The sequence below is a fragment of the Salmo salar genome, chromosome 24, assembly GCF_965601325.2.
Source record: "Salmo salar chromosome 24, fSalSal1, whole genome shotgun sequence".
NCBI lineage: Eukaryota > Metazoa > Chordata > Actinopteri > Salmoniformes > Salmonidae > Salmo > Salmo salar.
In genome coordinates, this window is record NC_138314.1 from 15,343,171 (window position 1) to 15,363,754 (window position 20,584).

Here is a 20,584-nt window from a genome sequence, read left to right on the forward strand (position 1 = left end):
TAAATAAAGACAGTTTGTTATTTTGAATTATTTATTTCTGGAGAAACCTAAATTGATGATTTAGCAGACATCACTTGCTTATGTTCATGAAGATGATGAGCGATCGGCAATTAATCTGCTGGCATCACGGCACAACATCACTCTAATTACAGTCAGAAGACACGAAGAAACTTGCATGGACTTATGGAAAGGCTCGTTAAGAAATGATATACACTGCTCAAAAAAATAAAGGGAACACTAAAATAACACATCCTAGATCTGAATGAATGAAATAATCTTATTAAATACTTTTATCTTTACATAGTTGAATGTGCTGACAACAAAATCACACAAAAATAATCAATGGAAATCCAATTGATCAACCCATGGAGGTCTGGATTTGGAGTCACACTCAAAATTAAAGTGGAAAACCACACTACAGGCTTATCCAACTTTGATGTAATGTCCTTAAAACAAGTCAAAATGAGGCTCAGTAGTGTGTGTGGCCTCCACGTGCCTGTATGACCTCCCTACAACGCCTGGGCATGCTCCTGATGAGGTGGCGGATGGTCTCCTGAGGGATCTCCTCCCAGACCTGGACTAAAGCATCCGCCAACTCCTGGACAGTCTGTGGTGCAACGTGGCGTTGGTGGATGGAGCGAGACATGATGTCCCAGATGTGCTCAATTGGATTCAGGTCTGGGGAACGGGCGGGCCAGTCCATAGCATCAATGCCTTCCTCTTGCAGGAACTGCTGACACACTCCAGCCACATGAGGTCTAGCATTGTCTTGCATTAGGAGGAACCCAGGGCCAACCGCACCAGCATATGCAGGCAGCAGAACATTCTCCACGGCGTCTTCAGACTCTGTCACGGCTGTCACGTGCTCAGTGTGAACCTGCTTTCATCTGTGAAGAGCACAGCGCGCCAGTGGCGAATTTGCCAATCTTGGTGTTCTCTGGCAAATGCCAAACGTCCTGCACGGTGTTGGGCTGTAAGCACAACCCCCACCTGTGGATGTTGGGCCCTCATACCACCCTCATGGAGTCTGTTTCTGACCGTTTGAGCAGACACATGCACATTTGTGGCCTGCTGGAGGTCATTCTGCAGGGCTCTGGCAGTGCTCCTCTTGCTCCTCCTTGCACAAAGGCGGAGGTAGCGGTCCTGCTACTGGGTTGTTGCCCTCCTACGGCCTCCTCCACGTCTCTTGATGTACTGGCCTGTCTCCTGGTAGCGCCTCCATGCTCTGGACACTACGCTGACAGACACAGCAAACCTTCTTGCCACAGCTCGCATTGATGTGCCATCCTGGATGAGCTGCACTACCTGAGCCACTTGTGTGGGTTGTAGACTCCATCTCATGCTACCACTAGAGTGAAAGCACCGCCAGCATTCAAAAGTGACCAAAACATCAGCCAGGAAGCATAGGAACTGAGAAGTGGTCTGTGGTCCCCACCTGCAGAACCACTCCTTTATTGGGGGTGTCTTGCTATTTGCCTATAATTTCCACCTGTTGTCTATCCCATTTGCACAACAGCATGTGAAATTTATTGTCAATCAGTTTTGCTTCCTAAGTGGACAGTTTGATTTCACAGAAGTGTGATTGTGTTGTTTCAGTGTTCCCTTTATTTTTTTGAGCAGTGTGTGTATATATATATATATATATATATATATATATATATATATATATATACACACACACACACATCATACATACATACATACATACATATACTTTCAGAACATTAACCATGTGTGCAGGTAGATATGTGTGTAGGTAGATGTGGAAAGACAGATACAAATGATTTGTTGCAAGTTGTGGAGGGGGTTTCACACCTAGCTCAAGTTGGGGGGGGGGGGGGGGGTTCACACCTAGCTTTGCTATTAGACAATTCTTTAGTAAAGGTTGAATAGTCTATTGTTCAGCTAATAGCCCATCCTGCTACGCTTGTGAAAAAAATAATAATTTTTCCCCTTTCCACATGTTAAAGATTCTAATTGATAAAATGTTTTTAGCCACAATCGGCCCCAACCCCAATTAATACATCTGGGCATAGTCGATAGCGTGCTGGACTTCGGGCTAGAATGTTGAGGGTTCGAAACCTTCTCCCTGTTTGTTTCATAATTTTATAATGCCGGTCTCAGAGCAAATAGCCTGGATTGTTACTCCCATCTCATTCCTCGCTCTCTTCCACGCGTCATTCTTCGCTTGAGTGGCTCGCTTGTGGGCGTGCTGGCAGGATGTACTGTTTTTATTCTGTATATATGAATTACAAATCAGCCTTCACGTAAATCATGTTTCTAGTCTATTGCATAGTTACAATGTGCAATCATTGATGTTCCAGGAGCAGGAGTGGTAAACACTGTTGAAGTGTATAATTGTAATACATACATGCAGACAGCATCATTCAAAGAATGTAGTTTGATACACCTAGTTTTGGATATGACTGAAAAAAACATGCAAAATAGCAATTTTCATAACAAAAGAATATGCACAATCGTTTGTCTCTACATTAACTAACATATTCCTCTCAATTGTATTTTTTTTGCTTGACTAGTTATGTTATAATTACTTAAATTTGCTTCCACCATAATGTTTTGTCAGCCATCTTTGCTGAAGAAAGTCACCAGGGACCGGTGGCTCGCGTCAAATTCATCATTCGAACCACTCGATATGATCGGTCATAAAAACCTTGGGACCCAAATGCATAATGAATGCTCTAACTCCCCCTTGCGGAATGAAGACGTGACGCTGGGTACCTCTAAGTCCCGCGGTGTAAGCTCGCAACTTTTAAAGAAGGAACCACTGTATTTTACAATGTAGAAAACAGTAAAAATAAAGAAAAACCCTTGAATGAGTAGGTGTGTCCAAACTTTTCATTGGTAGTGTACATCCATGTGTTTTTATAGGGAAAATATGGCCTATACAACATTTAAGTTGATAGTACATCGTAAAAAAAACAACATTCCTGGTGGCACACACCATTAATGTGATTGACTCGAAAACAACAGCGCTCATTAACACTCGCTTCAAGCATTTTTGTTAAGAAAAACACTGCTGGTCCATGCATGTGACAAAGTGGATGATTATAATGGTGCATATGAAACATTGTAAGTGTAGGCTTACACGTCTATGTAATATAGCCTATAGTACACATCTATGTAATATAGCCTATAGTTGCAAAAATTATTTATGTAGCAGTGTACTGGTCTGCAAGAGGGGCTCCAACAAGAAGCTCCTCATTAAATGTACTTGTAATCTTGAATTACAAGGTTTTGACTGCCCTGCTCTTCTCCTGAAGAAACCCCCTGCCGAACACCAAAACGTCACAAAATGTCGTCATAATATATGCATTAACTGTTTTGACTGGGAAGCATGCGGTAAACATTAGACTTTTGAGTGTTTTAACGATGCATCTTTCCTGCACTGGCCGAAGATGTAACCAGCTTTTCCCAAAACACCACACAGGAAGAACGTTCGCTATGTGTCGATACTGATAGAATCGAAAGAAAGGCAGCACAGCTCTCAGATCATCTTTCTTCATTTAAATCTTACCTTAATTAACATTATAATTATTCCACAATGGAGACGGATTATTCAGCTCCTAGAGCAACCTGGTCTCGGAGCATTTTGTATTATTGTGTACGGAAATCCGAGACACTCCATTAACCTAGGTGCCTTACGCTGACGTTAGGTAGGCTTTGTCTTTTAATGCAGTCATCTCGGTTTTCATTTGAAGCATATTTTTATCCTTTGCTTGTTTGTAACAATTGGAAAGACATTGGCAACTTTGCAGTTGTAGTCAATTTTGTTGTGAAGTTGTCAGTGGTAACAGAGAGACAAATATCTTGATTCTGTATAGAGGAGATAATTCTGTGTATAAAGTGACGTGGTAGGGAAAAAACGCATCTAATGACACACTTGGCTGTCCTACGAGTGGTCTAAGGCAGTCGATAAATAACAAGCTTTTTCAAGTGCAACTTTAATATTGATGGTTTTGGGAAACAGCTCAGAGATTTAACGATGCTCCTACAAATGTTCTAACAATGAACTTAGCCAAGACGCTTTTGGGAAACCGGACCCAGGTGAAAATTGGTGTGTGCTTTAGTAACTTTGATTAGCAGATGGTGACGTTCAACTGCTGTTAATGCTGCATTCAAAACAACTGGAAACTTGGAAATCTCCGACTTCAGCGTGTTCAAGGCAACTGGGAACGTAAAAAAAACAACAAAAAACAAGCTCCGACTGGGAAAAATCGTTTTGAACGTTCATCCAACTCGGAATTCCAAGTCGGAAAGTCAGGAATCTTTCTAGAGCCCCGACTTGATCACTGACGACATGATTTTACCTCGTTTTTTTTCGGAGAAATGGCGCGTTCATGTGCTAGTCCCAACTAGGAAACTCTGACATTACCAACTTGCTAACAGGTTGTAATTATGCAAGTGCCGCATTCAATGAATCAGCAAGTCAGAAATGTCTGAGTTTCCGACTAGCATGTGAATGCGGAAATGGCACCATAAAGAGGATCCCACAGAGTTTCTGAACCCAGAGGAGCAACATCACAAGACTTACGGGAACGCTTCCAAAGCAGACCAGGGTTTGGGGTTAGAGAAGTCAATACGAGAACTGAAACATTCTTCCGCTAATACAGGAGTTGTGTGTGTCCTATCAAATGAGAAAATCTCAAAATTGAAGCGTAGGACTGGCTCTTGGGCTGCATTTACACATTTTGCCACTAATTGGTATTTTGACCAATCAGGGTTGCCTCTGTAAAGGCAGCCTTAGAGCCAGTCTGTACGATATATATATATATATATATGCAATCACTTTATATATCCCTTGAAAATGCCTACCTCAGAGACCACTATGATGACGCACCAAATGGGTTTGATGGATCGTGGGAAAAGGTTTTGTAGGCTACAGTCCAAGCTGTCTTCCAATGGTACAACTGCTGTTGACATCCAAAGATTATCCAATTTGAATAAACGCTTGGAGTTAAGGATGACAGCAGTGGTGTAGTCTACGGCGATATGGATGTCACTTATTGTTGCTATCTACATAGCACATTGATGTGAATCACTGCTGCTCTCATTTAGCTATTTGTGCCTTACGGATTGTGGTTGTTGTGGATGGCTGTTCACAAATATAAATATTTGAACCCAATAATGATTGACTTCAAGAGGTTGACAGCCTAAGTTAACGGCCTACCCTGGCCAAACCCTCCCCTAAACCGGACGCCGCTGGGCCAATTGTGCGCCGCCCTATGGGGCTCCCGATCATGGCCGGTTGTGATACAGCCCGGGATCGAACCAGGGGCTGTAGTGACGCCTCTAGCACTGAGATGTATTGCTGCGCCACTCAGGAGCCTATCAATAATTTTTTTGAAACCAGTGGACAGCGAGTGAAAAATGTGCTCTTACAACAACTGCACAGTGCGGATCCCAGCCTGTGGAATACAAGTGGGGCTTTTATTGCGCAATCTAATTCATGCTGATAAAAACATTAAATCCATAGGCCTAATGGATCCAATACAAGGTGTATCAATACTAGGTGTATGGACACATGTTCAAACTCACACACTTTTGATAGACTTAAAAGGGCAATCTGTAGTTGCTACATCCATTTTTGGACTTGGATATATATATCCATTGATTCTTGAAGAATATAACTTATAAATGCCTCATGAGTTTAGTTCAACTGTCACTCTATGAGAACTCAAAATATAAGCTTGTTTTTCTCCAATGTTTGTAAACATTGTAAATGTAAACAATGTATAGCCTCATAACATGGTTAAAACAATAATTTTGATATGATGGATGGTCAGTCATTGCATCCATAGTTCTGTCTATTAATCTGAGAGTGGTTAAATTTCTCCATGCCCATCCCTCAGTTTTTTTTTTTACCAAAACAGAGGTGGGGCGATCGTTTTGTTATTGTTTCATCTGTGAATTTGCCCTTTAAACAGCTGCATATTATCAAGATATCAAAGTGTCACCAACTAAAAGTGAAACAATAGGCCTATAGAAAATGCAGAATTCATTTTTCACATGTAAATAGCATTTTCAGTAGTGCTCAAAGCATGCCATTCCATAAGCACAGCATTTATTTTTCAACTACAATCAATGAGCCAAATCAGTCCTCCATGACAACAAAATCATAAACAGAGTAGGGCTGGCTAATAAGTCCTTAGTTTTGGGGTTATGCTCAGGTAAAACAATTTGGCTAATCTATACTTCCATATTTCCAAGTCATATTCTTGAAGATCAAGGGGTATAACATTTATTGGAATGACTGGAATTCTGATAGACTTTGGTTTTTAACGTAAAGATATCATTTAATCGTATTATTATACGTAGTAGAAAGAAATGGGTTAGAAGAAGCCTACATAACCAACCCATTAAGTTAAATGTAACATCCATATATTGCCAGCTATGTAAACTTTAACATTTATTTATCCTGCAATAGATGTGGTTCAATTGGTAACATACGTGTGTCTTCTAATGCCGTTTAAGGGGAAAGTAATCTAAAAGTAACTGAATGTAATCAGATTACGTTACTGGGTTTGGGTAATTCAAAACGTGTCACTGATTACAATTTTGGACAGGTAACTAGTAACTGTGACAGATTACATTTAGGAAGTAACCTACCTGGCTATCAATCATGTTAACATTATTCAAGCATGTGATAAAATACCATATAACAATACCAATGTAATAAAAACACCAGTAAAAAAAATACCAATAAAGCTAAAAGACTAGTGGGGTGTTCACATGCTATTGGAGTTATCGGAAGCTCAAAGTTCATACTGGAATGTTTCACTTGAACGACCTTCCAAATTGTAATTACAAGTGGGAAACTTGGAGAAAATGTTGTTACCAGAGTTGCCGAGCCGTGACGTTTCACCTTTTTAACCAAAAGATAACAAATCGTTTTTTGACAGTTTTCAATGTGGATAATGCAGCTAATTTGACCGTATTGTGAATGTTAGGTAAGCTAGCTAAATGTATATGGTTGAAGAATTGGCCCGACCTCAAAAGCACTTACTTAATCATGTCGGATTTACGACTTCCCACAAACGCCCCAGCTCAGCTGAAATCTCATTCTTGTAGGCTAATTAACTAACGTTATATACTTAAACTTACCATTTGCATGTAAAAACGTTCTGGGATAGGATACATCAAGTAATTTGTGGCGCTTAAAAAAACGCACCCGTTGAAGACATATTATGCATAAAATAAACTATAACCGTAGGAAATAGGGATTGTCTTTGTGTCCGGACAATAAACATAGGCAGAAGAACAATGACATTCAGATTTCCAAGCAAGTCTAACGGCAATATACTGTTTTATAAATACTTACATTTGAAGGTGTTACCACATCAAAGTAAGGTGAGCATACATACAACTTACCTAGGTAAATAATAATGATCGTGAGTCAAGTTGAGGTAGTCAACAGCTTTCTTTAAACAATCCTCAGCATGTGTTGAGAGCACTCAAAGTTTAGCATTAGTGCACTTTCGACTGAACCAGTTAACTGGATAAGTTAGTTTCACTTTGAGATGTCTCACGTGCTAATAAGTTTCACTTTGAGATGTCTCACGTGCTAATATTTACCTTGTGCCAGCTGATCATCATAATAATAACTGCGTGACGAATATCAACGGGACTTTCCTTGTAAACAGGTTTTGAATTGGGCTTTAAAGTAGTCCAGCAGTGAAATTGGTGATATGCTCGCTTGAGTTACTTTCACCCAGCCAACTAACGTCAACTTCATAAATGGCCTACATTTCAACAGCATAGAATAAACAATACAGAAAAGGTTTGTAGGCCATTTTATGTCCTGCACATGAGAAACATGAGCTGCCAATTCTCATGCATTGACCGTGATATACGCATTTGACCCTCTTCTCACGCTCTCACAGCACACCTCTTATATCTCATTGAAAATTACTGCTTTTATTTTTCTAATTAGTCCATTAACTTTTCAACTGAGCACCAAATGGTTTTGAAAATCGGAGCATATGCGCCTGCAATTTAACATAACTAGCGGAATCTCTATCATTGTCCTGTCTTTCCAAAGCACTGTCAAACGAGGCACATTGAAGCATTGACAGGTCTAGTTATGTAAGGCATCGAAGTGATTGGATGCATGTTTTAAAGAAACGCTCCATCGAGATTAGAGTGGCGTTGAATGGAGAGAAATAATGTTCCTGCTGAGTTTATAAAACTATAAAAAGAGCAGCACGGTAGTGCTGTTTTATTTACAATGTTGTACAGCATGGACGAAAGTCGATTTAATCCACACTTGCATTAGTCCCCTCGTTTGGTGATTGACATTTTGGCTGTGACAACGAAAAGGCAGCATATAGACAGACCTACAGTAGGTTTTAGCAGGGAAGTTTGGTAGGGTGACGGACCTTATTTGTAACTATGAAACTCATTTTGTCAAACAGATTGTGAACCGAAAAGTGTACATTTGATTCTAGAGGGGGGACTATACAAATAATTTGGTTAGCGTGTAGGGGCAGATTTATGTGATTTTATCTTCAAGAGATTTTATTATCCCCTCCCAAGTGGCGCAGGGGTCTAAGGCACCCATTGCCAGTGTTGCCAACTCCTCAGTAAGGAAAGTAGCTATTGGCTGTCCTAAAAGTCGCTAGAAGTCGCTAAGTAACGTCATCACATAATATGCATAATTGGCAATGTGCATGTAATTGTGATGGACGCTGTAGGAGAGAGGAATATCATCGTGGGAGAGACAAAAAAGTGAGTAAAAAAACACCCTAAATATGTTTAGAACTCCAAATTAACTTTCTTCTGTTGATTCTTGTTTTTTTTAATGTCACAATTACAACCCTCCTCCTTTATCTGGGCTTGGGACCGGCAAACGTGACCCAAAAGAGACACTCTGGCGGAGTTACTTCGTTTTTTATTTTATTTTTAGTTTAGTTTGGTTTTTAACCTTATGGTCCACTTAGGAGCCTACAACAAGGAACTTCTGAAGAAGGAAAATGTTTTATTTCTACAATTTCCAAAAGCTAACCAAACAAAAACATAATTACTTTTACGAGACGTGTTTGCATTAGTAGCACAATTTCTAACGTGGGATGGCTGAGGATTTTAACAAAGCAAATTTGAGGAAAAGGCTGCCGAAGTCCTATCAACATATCGACTATAGTGCTTTGAGAGACAAGTCAAGGATCATATCACCTCTACCTTACCTGTCACCCTAGACCCACTTCAATTTGCTTACCACCCCAATAGATCCACAGACAATGCAATCGCCATCACACTGCCCTATCCCATCTGGACAAGAGGAATACCTATGTAAGAATGATGTTCATTGACTATAGCTCAGCATTCAACACCATAGTACCCTCCAAGCTCATCATTAAGTTCGAGGCCCTGCATCTGAACCCCGCCCTGTGCAACTGGGCCCTGGACTTCCTGACAGGCCGTCCCCAGGTGGTGAAGGTAGGAAACAACACCTCCACTTCGTTGATCCTCAACACTGGGGCCCCGCAAGGGTGCTTGCTCAGCCCCCTCCTGTACTCACGTCACCCCGCTCCTCCGCTCTCTCCACTGGCTTCCAGTTGAAGCTCGCATCCGCTACAAGACCATGGTGATTGCCTACGGAGCTGTGAAGGGAACGGCACCTCCATACCTTCAGGCTCTGATCAGGCCCTACACCCAAACAAGGGCACTGCGTTCATCCACCACTGGCCTGCTCGCCCCCCTACCTCCTGAGGAAGCACAGTTCCTGCTCAGCCCAGTCAAAACTGTTCGCTGCTCTGGCACCCCAATGGTGGAACAAGCTCCCTCACGACGCCAGGACAGCGGAGTCAATCACCACCTTCCGGAGACACCTGAAACCCCACCTCTTTAAGGAATACCTAGGATAGGATAAAGTAATCCTTCTAACCCCCCCCCCCCCCCCCCCCCCTTAAAAGATTTAGATGCACTATTGTAAAGTGGTTGTTCCACTGGATATCATAAGGTGAATGCACCATTTTGTAAGTCGCTCTGGATAAGAGCGTCTGCTAAATGACTTAAATGTAAATGTAAATGTACTCTCTGTTCACCCATGACTGCGTGGCCAAGCACGCCTCCAACTCAATAACCAAGTTTGCAGACAACACAACATTAGTAGGCTTGATTACCAACAATGACAAGACAGCCTACAGGGAAGGGATGAGGGCTCTGGGACTGTGGTGCCAGGAAAATAACTGCTCACTCAACATCAACAAAACAAAAGGAGATGATAGTGGACTTCAGGAAACAGCAGAGGGAGCACCCCGCTATCCACATCGGAGGGACTGTAGTGGAGAAGGTGGAAAGCTTCAAGTACCTCGGCGTACACATCATTGACACACTGAAATGGTCCACCCACACCGACAGTGTGGTGAAGAAGGCGCTACAGGAGGCTGAAGAAATTTGGCTTGGCACTTAAAACCCTCACAAACTTTTACAGATGCACAATTGAGAGCATCCTGTCGGGTTGTATCACTGCTTGGTACGGCAACTGCACCGCCCGCAACCGCAAGGCTCTACAAAGGGTGGTGCGGTCTGCCCAATGCATCACCGGGGGCAACTACCTGCCCTCCAGGACACCTACAGCACCCGATGTCCCAGGAAGGCTAAAAAGATCATCAAGGACAACGGCCACCCGAGCCACTGCATGTTCACTCCGCTATCATCCAGAAGGCGAGGTCAGTACAGGTGCATTAAAGCTGGGACAGAGACTGAAAAACAGCTTCTATCTCAAGGCCATCAGACTGTTAAATAGTCATCACTGCTGCCTATATACATAGACTTGAAATCACTGGACATTTTAAGAAATGGAACACTAGTCACTTTAATAACGTTTACATATCTTGCATTACTCATCTCGTATGTGTATATACTGTATTCTATATCTTAGTCTATGCCTCTCTGACATTGCTCGTCCATATATTTATATATTCTTAATTCCATTCCTTTACTTCGATGTGTGTATATGTTGTGAACTTGTTAGATATCACTTGTTAGATATTACTGCACTGTCAGAGCTAGAAACACAAGCATTTCGCTACACCTGCAATAACAACCGCTAAACACGTGTATGTGACCAATAAAATAGGATTTGATGATTTGATAAGGAGGCAAGGACGTGAGGAATCAAGGAAATGCAATTGAAATTCTCCACTTTCCCCCATTCCCTCACCTCCCTCTCAAAGTACATTGGAGGAGAGGAGTGAAGGTTCCTCCCCTTAGGCTGCAATGCACTTTCATGGATTAAACAAGGACAGAGGAAGCAAGAATTTGCCAGCTAGTTTTTAGACACAGACATAATGCTTGAAGAGTTTACTGATTATATGATTTTGATTATATGATTTTGTTGACAGAACCCATTGTAATTATATCAACTATTAAAACATAAAAATGCTATTGATTATCTTTTTCATTCTTCGGGAATGTTTAGCATGGCCGTAAATGATAGAGAAGTTGACCTGGCAACTAGTCATGACAAAGAAACATGTTGTATCCATGTTTCTTGTGACATTTTGAATGACATGTAGATGTTTTGTTGTTGCTAGGTGGAGTTACGGTCTCATTGCACCTACAGTGCCTTGCAAAAGTATTCATGCCCCTTGCTGTTTTTCCTATTTTGTGGCATTACAACCTGTAATTTAAATAGATTTTTATTTGGATTTCATGTAATGGACATACACAAAATAGTCCAAATTGGTGAAGTGAAATGCTAAAAATTACTTGTTTTAAAAAATTCATACAAATAAGTAAATGGAAAAGTGGTGCGTGCATATGCATTCACCCCCTTTGCTATGAAGCCCCTAAATAAGATCTGGTGCAACCAATTACCTTCACAAGTCACATAATTAGTTAAATAAAGTCCACCTGTGTGCAACCTAAGTGTCACAAGGTCTGTCACATGATCTCAGTGTATATATACACCTGTTCTGAAAGGCCCCAGAGTCTGCAACACCACTAAGTAAGGGGTACCACAAAGACCAAGGAGCTCTCCAAACAGGTCAGGGACAAAGTTGTGGAGAAGTACAGATCAGGGTTGGATTATAAAAAAATATCAGAAACTGAACATCCCACGGAGCACCATTTAATCCATTATTAAAAAATGGAAAAAATATGGCACCACAACAAACCTGCCAAGAGAGTGCCGCCCACCAAAACTCACAGACCAGAAAAGGAGGGCATTAAACAGAGAGGCAACAAAGAGACCAAAGATAACCCTAAAGGAGCTGCAAAGCTCCACAGTGGAGATTGGAGTATCTGTCCATAGGACCACTGTAAGCTGTACACTCCACAGAGCTGGGCTTTACGGAAGAGTGGCCAGAAAATGCCATTACTTAAAGAAAAACATTAGTGTTTGCCAAAAGGCATGTGGAAGACTCCCCAAACATATGGAAGAAGGTACTCTGGTCAGATGAGACTAAAATGTTCCTTTCTGTCCATCAAGGAAAACACTATGCCTGGCACAAACCCAACACCTCCCATCACCCTGAGAATACCATCAGTGAAGTATGGTGGTGGCAGCATCATACTGTGGGGATGTTTTTACATCGGCAGGGACTGGCAAACTGGTTAGAATTGAAGGAATGATGGATGGCGCTAAATACAGTGAAATTCTTGAGGGAAACCTGTTTGTCTTCCAGAGATTTGAGACTGGGACAGAAATTCACCTTCCAGCAGGACAATGACCCTAAGCATACTGCTAAAGCAACACTCGAGTGGTTTAAGGGGAAACATTTAAATGTCTTGGAATGGCCTAATCAAAGCCCAGACCTCAATCCAATTGCGAATCTGTGGTATGACTTGAAGATTGCTGTACACCAGCGGAACCCATCCAACTTGAAGGAGCTGGAGCAATTTTGCCTTGGAGAATGGGCAAAAATCCCAGTGGCTAGATGTGCCAAGCTTATAGAGACATACCCCAAGAGACTTGCAGCTGTATTTTCTGCAAAAGTGGCTCTACAAAGTATTGACTTTGTGGAGGAGAATAGTTATGCACTCAAGTTTTCATTTTTTTTTTGTGTCTTATTTCTTGTTTGTTTCACAAGAAAAAATATTTTGCATCTTCAAAGTGGTAGGCATGTTGTGTAAATCAAATGATACAAATCCTCAAAATCTATTTTAATTCCAGGTTGTAAGGCAACAAGAGGAAAAATGCCAAGGGGGTGAATACTTTCGCAAGCCACTGTACCTATACATTTATTCCTGTAACTACACATGTGAAGCTGCAAGAAACTATCATACCATTTTGAACTTTTGACCTTGATGTCACACATTGGCCCCTTTATTTATAGTAAGACCCACATACAATAATTGCACATTGACCCACTTATGTGGCTTGATTTGTGGGCTAAATTTGTGGGCTGAAAATAAAGCTGCTTATTTTGGTTTTCAGTCCTTTAAATTATTTAGAATTGCTTTCAGACTTTGTCCCAGATACCTAGAACAGTTTGTCTTTATGTGTTCTCCCTCATGTGAAGTAAAAAATGGACTGTCAGAGGTGGGTGCTGGAAACACTTCCAGAGGTGGTTGCCAAAACTTTTCCAGAGAAGTTTGTCTGCAGATTCTACACATTTCCCGTAGGCCTAGTCCTAGAGGAGTTGGAACTTGATGTTTTATCTATTGTATTATGGTACATGTTTTCTCCCATCTAGTGTACTTTTTATATTTTATATATGGCTCCCCTGTTCTCACTATTTTTGCCAATTCTTATTCAAGGCTACAAATGTTGTGTATCTCATACTTCTAACCTTAAAATTCATTTTGATAGAATATATATATATATATTTCACCTTTTTTTATTTATATTGCCTATTGTTGTTTACTATGTACTGTCCACCAATGAACATTCTGTAACAACTCCCTCTCCAATCAGGGTTGATTGGATCATGATTTGTTCAAAAGAATGCATGTTGTGTCATAGTATCATTGTACTCCCTGACTAAGGCCATGCTGCTGAAACGGGTCAGAGTTTTAAAGGTTTTGTTCTATTGAACATGCCATAACAATAAAGACATTTTAATTAAATAAAGAGTGCCCTAACATTAAAAAAAATAAAAAGAGTGCCTTGGTCCTCTTTTTGGGGGGTCATTTAAAACCCCTTTACCAAAGAGCACTTTCAACCTACAACGTTCTACTGTATCCCAGCAGTGCTTCCCTTCCTTTTTTCTACAAGTTGATCTGTCCAAGCTTTTACGGTAAACTTTAAATTCATTTTGTTAGAATGATAGAGCACCCTCCAAATGTCCATTTGCCATTTCAAGTAAGTACATTGGAATATATTCAATTGGAACTTTTTACATCTGTGTGCCCTGACACAATATGTATATTTGCTGATCACTCACTGTGCACCGTAGTGTAATCTGGCTGCACATCAAGTAAGCATTGACCGACTCCACGTTTTGGTCCTGTCCAGACCGACTTCTTTTTTTGGGGGTCTGTTTTTTGGTGCAGTATACTTCTATGATTGATTCAGATTTGGTCTAGTCCGAACCAATCATAAATATCTATGTTTAACAAGTTTGGACAGCACAGTACAGGACAGCAGAGTACAGTACAGTAAAGAAAAGTATAGTTCAGTACAGTAGAGCAGGGGTTCCCAAACTTTTTCACTCTGGCCCCCTTCCAGCATTCTGGAACATCGATCAGATTTGGTCTGATTCACCAAATGTGTACTTGTTTGGGGGGCGGAGCTAGGGTTGTGGCAGTCATGAAAATTTGTCAGACGGTTTTTGTCATGCAAAAGTCTGCAGTCTCATGGTAATTGACCATTAATTAATATAAACATGTTTAGCATCTCCAGGCTCCACTCATACAAGCAGCAGACAAGCCTCTGATGCAAGCCATTGGAACAGCTACATTTAAAAAAGTATAATAAATACATTATTTTTGGCAGGTCTAAAGAAACAACATGATATTGTTGGGTTATGAGAATATGAAAATATACTAATTCATGTCACTGATGGAGTGCTAAGGTTTAGAGGGTCTACACCAGAAGTTAAGGGTTATAGGAGGAAGGTATATAGTGTATGCAACTAAGCTTGGAATGTGTTGAGTGCAGGGAAGCGGTTACATGTGGCAGGCATTGATAAGGGCAGAGAGCCATGAATTAGTAATGGAGGGGGGTTGAGGTGAGGTGAGGTCAGGTCACCTTAAGGGAGAAATAGAAGTTTATGGCCGTATCACTAGTGTCCTGCCTAGCAGTAAAGAACGATGTTTGTACAAATGGGTAGGAGGAGACTCAGCCTAGGAGAAAGGGTTAAATATCAGTGCTTATGTGAAATGTTTTTTTGTCTGTCTGAATAACAGCTGTATCGACCCTTTGGGAATAATTCAACTTGGTTAAGCTTCTCTAGTGTCCGTGAGTTATTTACTCTGAAAATAAGAACCTAACAATATGAAGAACATGTATTTCAGAAGAACAAAATATGAGTTGGCCTACTGTATGTTATCTGGCTATAAGCCATGCCATAGGCTGTAGCCTTGTTCATTTTGCAGACAAGATATGCATATAAGTACAGTGCCATTATTTTATATTATATGATTTTATAGTAAGAAGAATATAATTGAATTTAGCTGAATAAAATATAATGCATATTTTTCCAATTCCAGAGCGAGTGTGCGCATATGAAGTGGCTATGTTGAGCGTAAAAGTGATCATTTGAAACAGGTCCTATATGCTAGATTTTTAGTTATTTGGCAAATTTAGCTGTGAATGATACAAACCTTAGAATGCCTTAGAAATAAAAAGATGATATATGGGCTGCATGATGCGTCTATAGGCTATTTAAGCAATAAGGCACAATGGGGTGGTATATGACCAATATACCACGGCTAAGGGTTGTTCTTATGCATGCACCCTAAGCGGAGTGCCTGAATACAGTGCTTAGCCGTAGTATATTGACCATATACCACAAACCTCGAGGTGCCTTATTGCTATAATAAACTAGTTACCAACGTAATTAGAGCACTAACAATACCCTGAAGTATATGGTCTGATATACCAGGACTGTCAGCCAATCAGCATTCAGGGCTCAAACCACCCAGTTAATAATAATGATTTGAGAAAGTTGGCAAAAAAAGCTTGCACTCTAGTCCTTGCCTCAGGCACAAGCTGTCTCTCTGATCATATTTTCACCCATCAGACTATTCTCAATTTAACCATGTCTTTCCTAATATGTAATTGGGACACTATCAAATGGGCAAGACAAAAATGACATCATCCGTATGCACTGGATTAGTGAATGGAGGCCACTTTCCCACCGTTACGTTTTTCGCTCATGTTGGGTAGGCTACTCTGGTAATTTCACTGCCACAGGTAATATTTCGCACACACTATGTATACCATGGGCTCTCCAACCCTGTTCCTGCAGCTACCCAGTGCTTCATTTCGGAAACCCAAGTGAAATCTGTTCGGGAACATCGATTGTAATATGGTTTCACAGCTAAACATATGTAATTAAACTGTTGACAGCCCCGCTCTCTGCGCCCTGGAGAAAGGAATGAAGTATAGAGGGGGATGGAAACTCACCATGGTGAGATATTCTGTAGCTAAAGGTAATGCGTGAGTCTATTTATGAAAATAACAAAAATTCCCTATTACTTGACTATTCAAAATCTAAGTCACAGAAATGTTTAACTGCTGCTCAGGGTCAGCTGGCTGGCTTCACTCTGTCAAAGTACTGGACAGAATTATTACAGACAGGAAAAATAAACATTAGAAATGTAGGAGTAAAATAATGGTAAGTAAGCATGTTATAGGAAATATGTCGCAACTACCTTATTGGAGGAGCAATTTTCTCAACAGCTCTTTTTTTCTCCAACTCTATCGATCACCATGTCAGTATCCAGGGCCATTAGGATGCCCTTCCCAGTGACCATCAGCATGAAGGCCTCTAGGTGTTCTTGTGAGAGATTGCTCCCAAGTCTGCTCTTGATATACTTTAAGGTAAAGAAACTTCGCTCACAAGCTACCTGGGTAACTGAGAAAGTGAGTAGGAACTTGTATCCAAGGCCAAGAATATGGTATGCATCAGTCAGCGGGTTGTACCGTCTCAGCATCTGGTAACAACACAGTGGACATTCTTTACAGGATGAGCAGCATTTATTCTTCATTTCCACCTCATCTTCATTTCCATCAGGGGCATCCTCCACAGTCCTGGTCATGTAGTCCTCCAATCCTGAACTTTTCAGTCTTTTCCACTGTACAGCGAGGCTCCTCAGCTCACACTGCAAATTGTCAACAGTTGCTCGGCTATCAAATCGAAGCAAATATTTGCTGAGCTCTTGAAGGGCTGTCTCTGGAAGACCATTGGATGTTATTTGGGAGAAGTTTCTAGGGTCCAAAAGGGCAAGGTCAGCATATAGAGTGCCATGAGACAGTATCCACAGGCGATTTCTATCTGTGACTGTATCCATAATTTGGATTGTGGACTTTATAGGCACTCTGCCTCTGTCAAAGCTTCATCTTGAGCCATCTCTCCAGACATGATTTTCTTCTTTCTTGCCCTTTTCTGTGGCAGAGTGGCTTCCACCTCCTTCAACTCTGTGTCCTCATCCTGTTCTTTGAGCTTCTTATTTGCAAACTGAACAAATGTATCTGTAGCTGCCTTAATGGTGTCAAAGTCTCTTGACATGCCTTTCAGGGTTTCCTGTGTAGCCACAACCATTCGATGGGCAGACAGGATGTCCATCCCACTTGTCTGCTGGTATTTGGACAGTGGTGACGTGTTCTCAAATATCCGAAGAAATATTTGAGCTGTCAGTATTGTCTCATACCGGAGAAGAGCCTCAGTAAATCCTTTTGCCTTCACCCGAACAGTTATCTTCATGTTGACCTGTCCTTGTATGGCTGATAGTGTGAGGAGTACGTCAACATAGAGACCCTGGTCTGGTTTTCCAAAGGATCCAAAGACCTTCTTCAAAGCACTATCCTTAGCCCACCAGCGTGTTTCTCCGATTGGAGATATGTGTCTGTGTCGTGTGTCCTGGCTCTTCTTCTCCCACACATCCATCCTTTGGTAGGATTCACGGAGTAACACAGCAATGTGCAAACAGTGACCCACTTGCTAAGATTTCAGTTAAATTTCAGTTGTGTCATACAAAACCAGATTAAGGGCATGTGCATAGCACCATACATGCACTTGATTGGGGGACTTTGAGGATAACAGAGTAGAGAAGCCCTTATTTTTGCCCTGCATATTGGATGCTCTATCCGTAGCATTGCCAATGCACTTGCTCATGTCTAATTTTAGTTTATCCACTACATCTGTCAACAACTGGACAAAGTACTGTCCAGTGGATGCCTCACACTTCACATCAGCCACAAGCCTCTCTTGTACGACGTCTGTCACATGTCTCACAATGACAGAGCACTGGTCTTGAGAAGTTATGTCCTGAGTTGTGTCGATCTGGACAGAGAACATTCCAGCTTGCTCAATTTCACTTGACATGGTCTCTTGGATAATGCTCTGAATTGTGTGAAGGACGGTGTTGAGTCTTTTTTTGAGAGGAGTGTGATTAAAGAACCTCTGCCTCTTGCCCCAGACTGATGTAGGTTCTTGCTTTTCTCAATGCATTCGGTGAGATGTTCTTTCAAGCAGACGTCATACTTTTCAAGGCGGTATTATCATCTCCAAGAAATTACTGTGATCCTCTAATGTATACGCAGCCTCAGACTGCATCCCCCTGTAACTGAGCCCCCTCTTGCCAATGACTTTCACTATGTCTACGACACGTTCCAGCACCTGCCTTCTCCTGCATACCTGCTCTCTGTGGGCAGACACCTGACTGCCACTGAGATGACTTTGAATGTCTGCTTTGGAGGACCTTAAAAAGTATGCCTCAGCACTACTTCTGTGCATGTTGCCCTTCTCATGCTCTTCTACCCTTTGGTGAACATGTTTCCAATCTGTCATTCCACTCATAAAAATACTGCCGTCAGTAGGCTTCGCAAATGCCATACAAATTGAACAGTATAACGCATGGCTTTCTTCATTGTATGACAGTCATTTCCGATTGGTGCCGTCTTTTAAACAGAAAACCCTCTGTACCACAGAGTTTTTTGATTTCTGCAAAAAAATGTTTTTAGGTCATCTGACTGGGGTCACTTGAAATAATCAAAAGTTGGTCTGGCATCCTGGCATTCCCTGACTCTCTCTTCCACTGGAACTGGACTGGGCCTGTCATCAACCCCAAAGATCCTCTCTTCCACTGAAACTGGACTGGGCCTGTCATCAACCCCAAAGATCCTCTCTTCCACTGAAACTGGACTGGTGCTGTCATCAACATCAATGCTCACTTCCACTGAAACTGGACTGGACCTATCATCAACCTGAATATGAATAAAATAATATATAAATGAACTAATAAAAAAACTACAAAACACAGCAGCAGCCCACTATTTCATATCAAGTGAATTAATTTGTATTTATTTATTTCACCTTTATTTAACCAGGTAGGCAAGTTTAGAACAAGTTCTCATTTACAATTGCGACCTGGCCAAGATAAAGCAAGCAGTTTGACACATACAACAACACAGAGTTACACATGGAGTAAAACAAACATACAGTCAATAATATAGTAGAAAAATAAGTCTATATACAAAGTGAGCAAATGAGGTGAGACAAGGGAGGTAAAGGCAAAAAAGGCCATGGTGGCGAAGTAAATACAATATAGCAAGTAAAACACTGGAATGGTAGATTTGCAGTGGAAGAAAGTGCAAAGTAGAAATAGAAATAATGGGGTGCAAAGGAGCAAAATAAATAAATAAATACAGTAGGGAAAGAGGTAGTTGTTTGGGCTAAATTATAGATGGGCTATGTACAGGTGCAGTAATCTGTGAGCTGCTCTGACTGCTGGTGCTTAAAGCTAGTGAGGGAGATGAGTGTTTCCAGTTTTAGAGATTTTTGTAGTTCCTTCCAGTCATTGGCAGCAGAGAACTGGAAGGAGAGGTGGCTGAAGGAGGAATTGGCTTTGGGGGTGACCAGAGAGATATACCTGCTGGAGCGCGTGCTACAGGTGGGTGCTGCTATGGTGACCAGTGAGCTGAGATAAGGGGGGACTTTACCTAGCAGGGTCTTGTAGATGACCTGGAGCCAGTGGGTTTGGCGACGAGTATGAAGCGAGGGCCAGCCAACGAGAGTGTACAGGTCGCAGTGGTGGGTAGTATATGGGGCTTTGGTGACAAAACGGATGGCACTGTGATAGACTGCATCCAGTTTATTGAGTAGGGTATTGGAGGCTATTTTGTAAATGACATCGCCGAAGTCGAGGATCGGTAAGATGGTCAGTTTTACGAGGGTATGTTTGGCAGCATGAGTGAAAGATGCTTTGTTGCGAAATAGGAAGCCAATTCTAGATTTAACTTTGGATTGGAGATGTTTGATGTGAGTCTGGAAGAAGAGTTTACAGTCTAACCAGACACCTAGGTATATGTAGTTGTCCACATATTCTAAGTCAGAACCATCCAGAGTAGTGATGCTGGACGTGTGGGCAGGTGCAGGCAGCGATCGGTTGAAGAGCATGCATTTACTTGTATTTAAGAGCAGTTGGAGGCCATGGAAGGAGAGTTGTATGGTAT

The 20,584-nt window shown here is 41.4% G+C and overlaps 1 long non-coding RNA gene across 1 annotated transcript in view; it reads right to left on the reverse strand.

Annotated features, from left to right (window-relative positions):
* Window positions 1-7,536, reverse strand: part of LOC106585067 (uncharacterized) — a 10,466-nt gene extending 2,930 nt beyond the window's left edge. The window contains exon 1 of the long non-coding RNA XR_014382506.1: window positions 7,390-7,536. This is a non-coding gene — a long non-coding RNA (uncharacterized LOC106585067). The remainder of the gene's footprint in view (window positions 1-7,389) is intronic.
* Window positions 7,537-20,584: the final 13,048 nt, after the last annotated feature.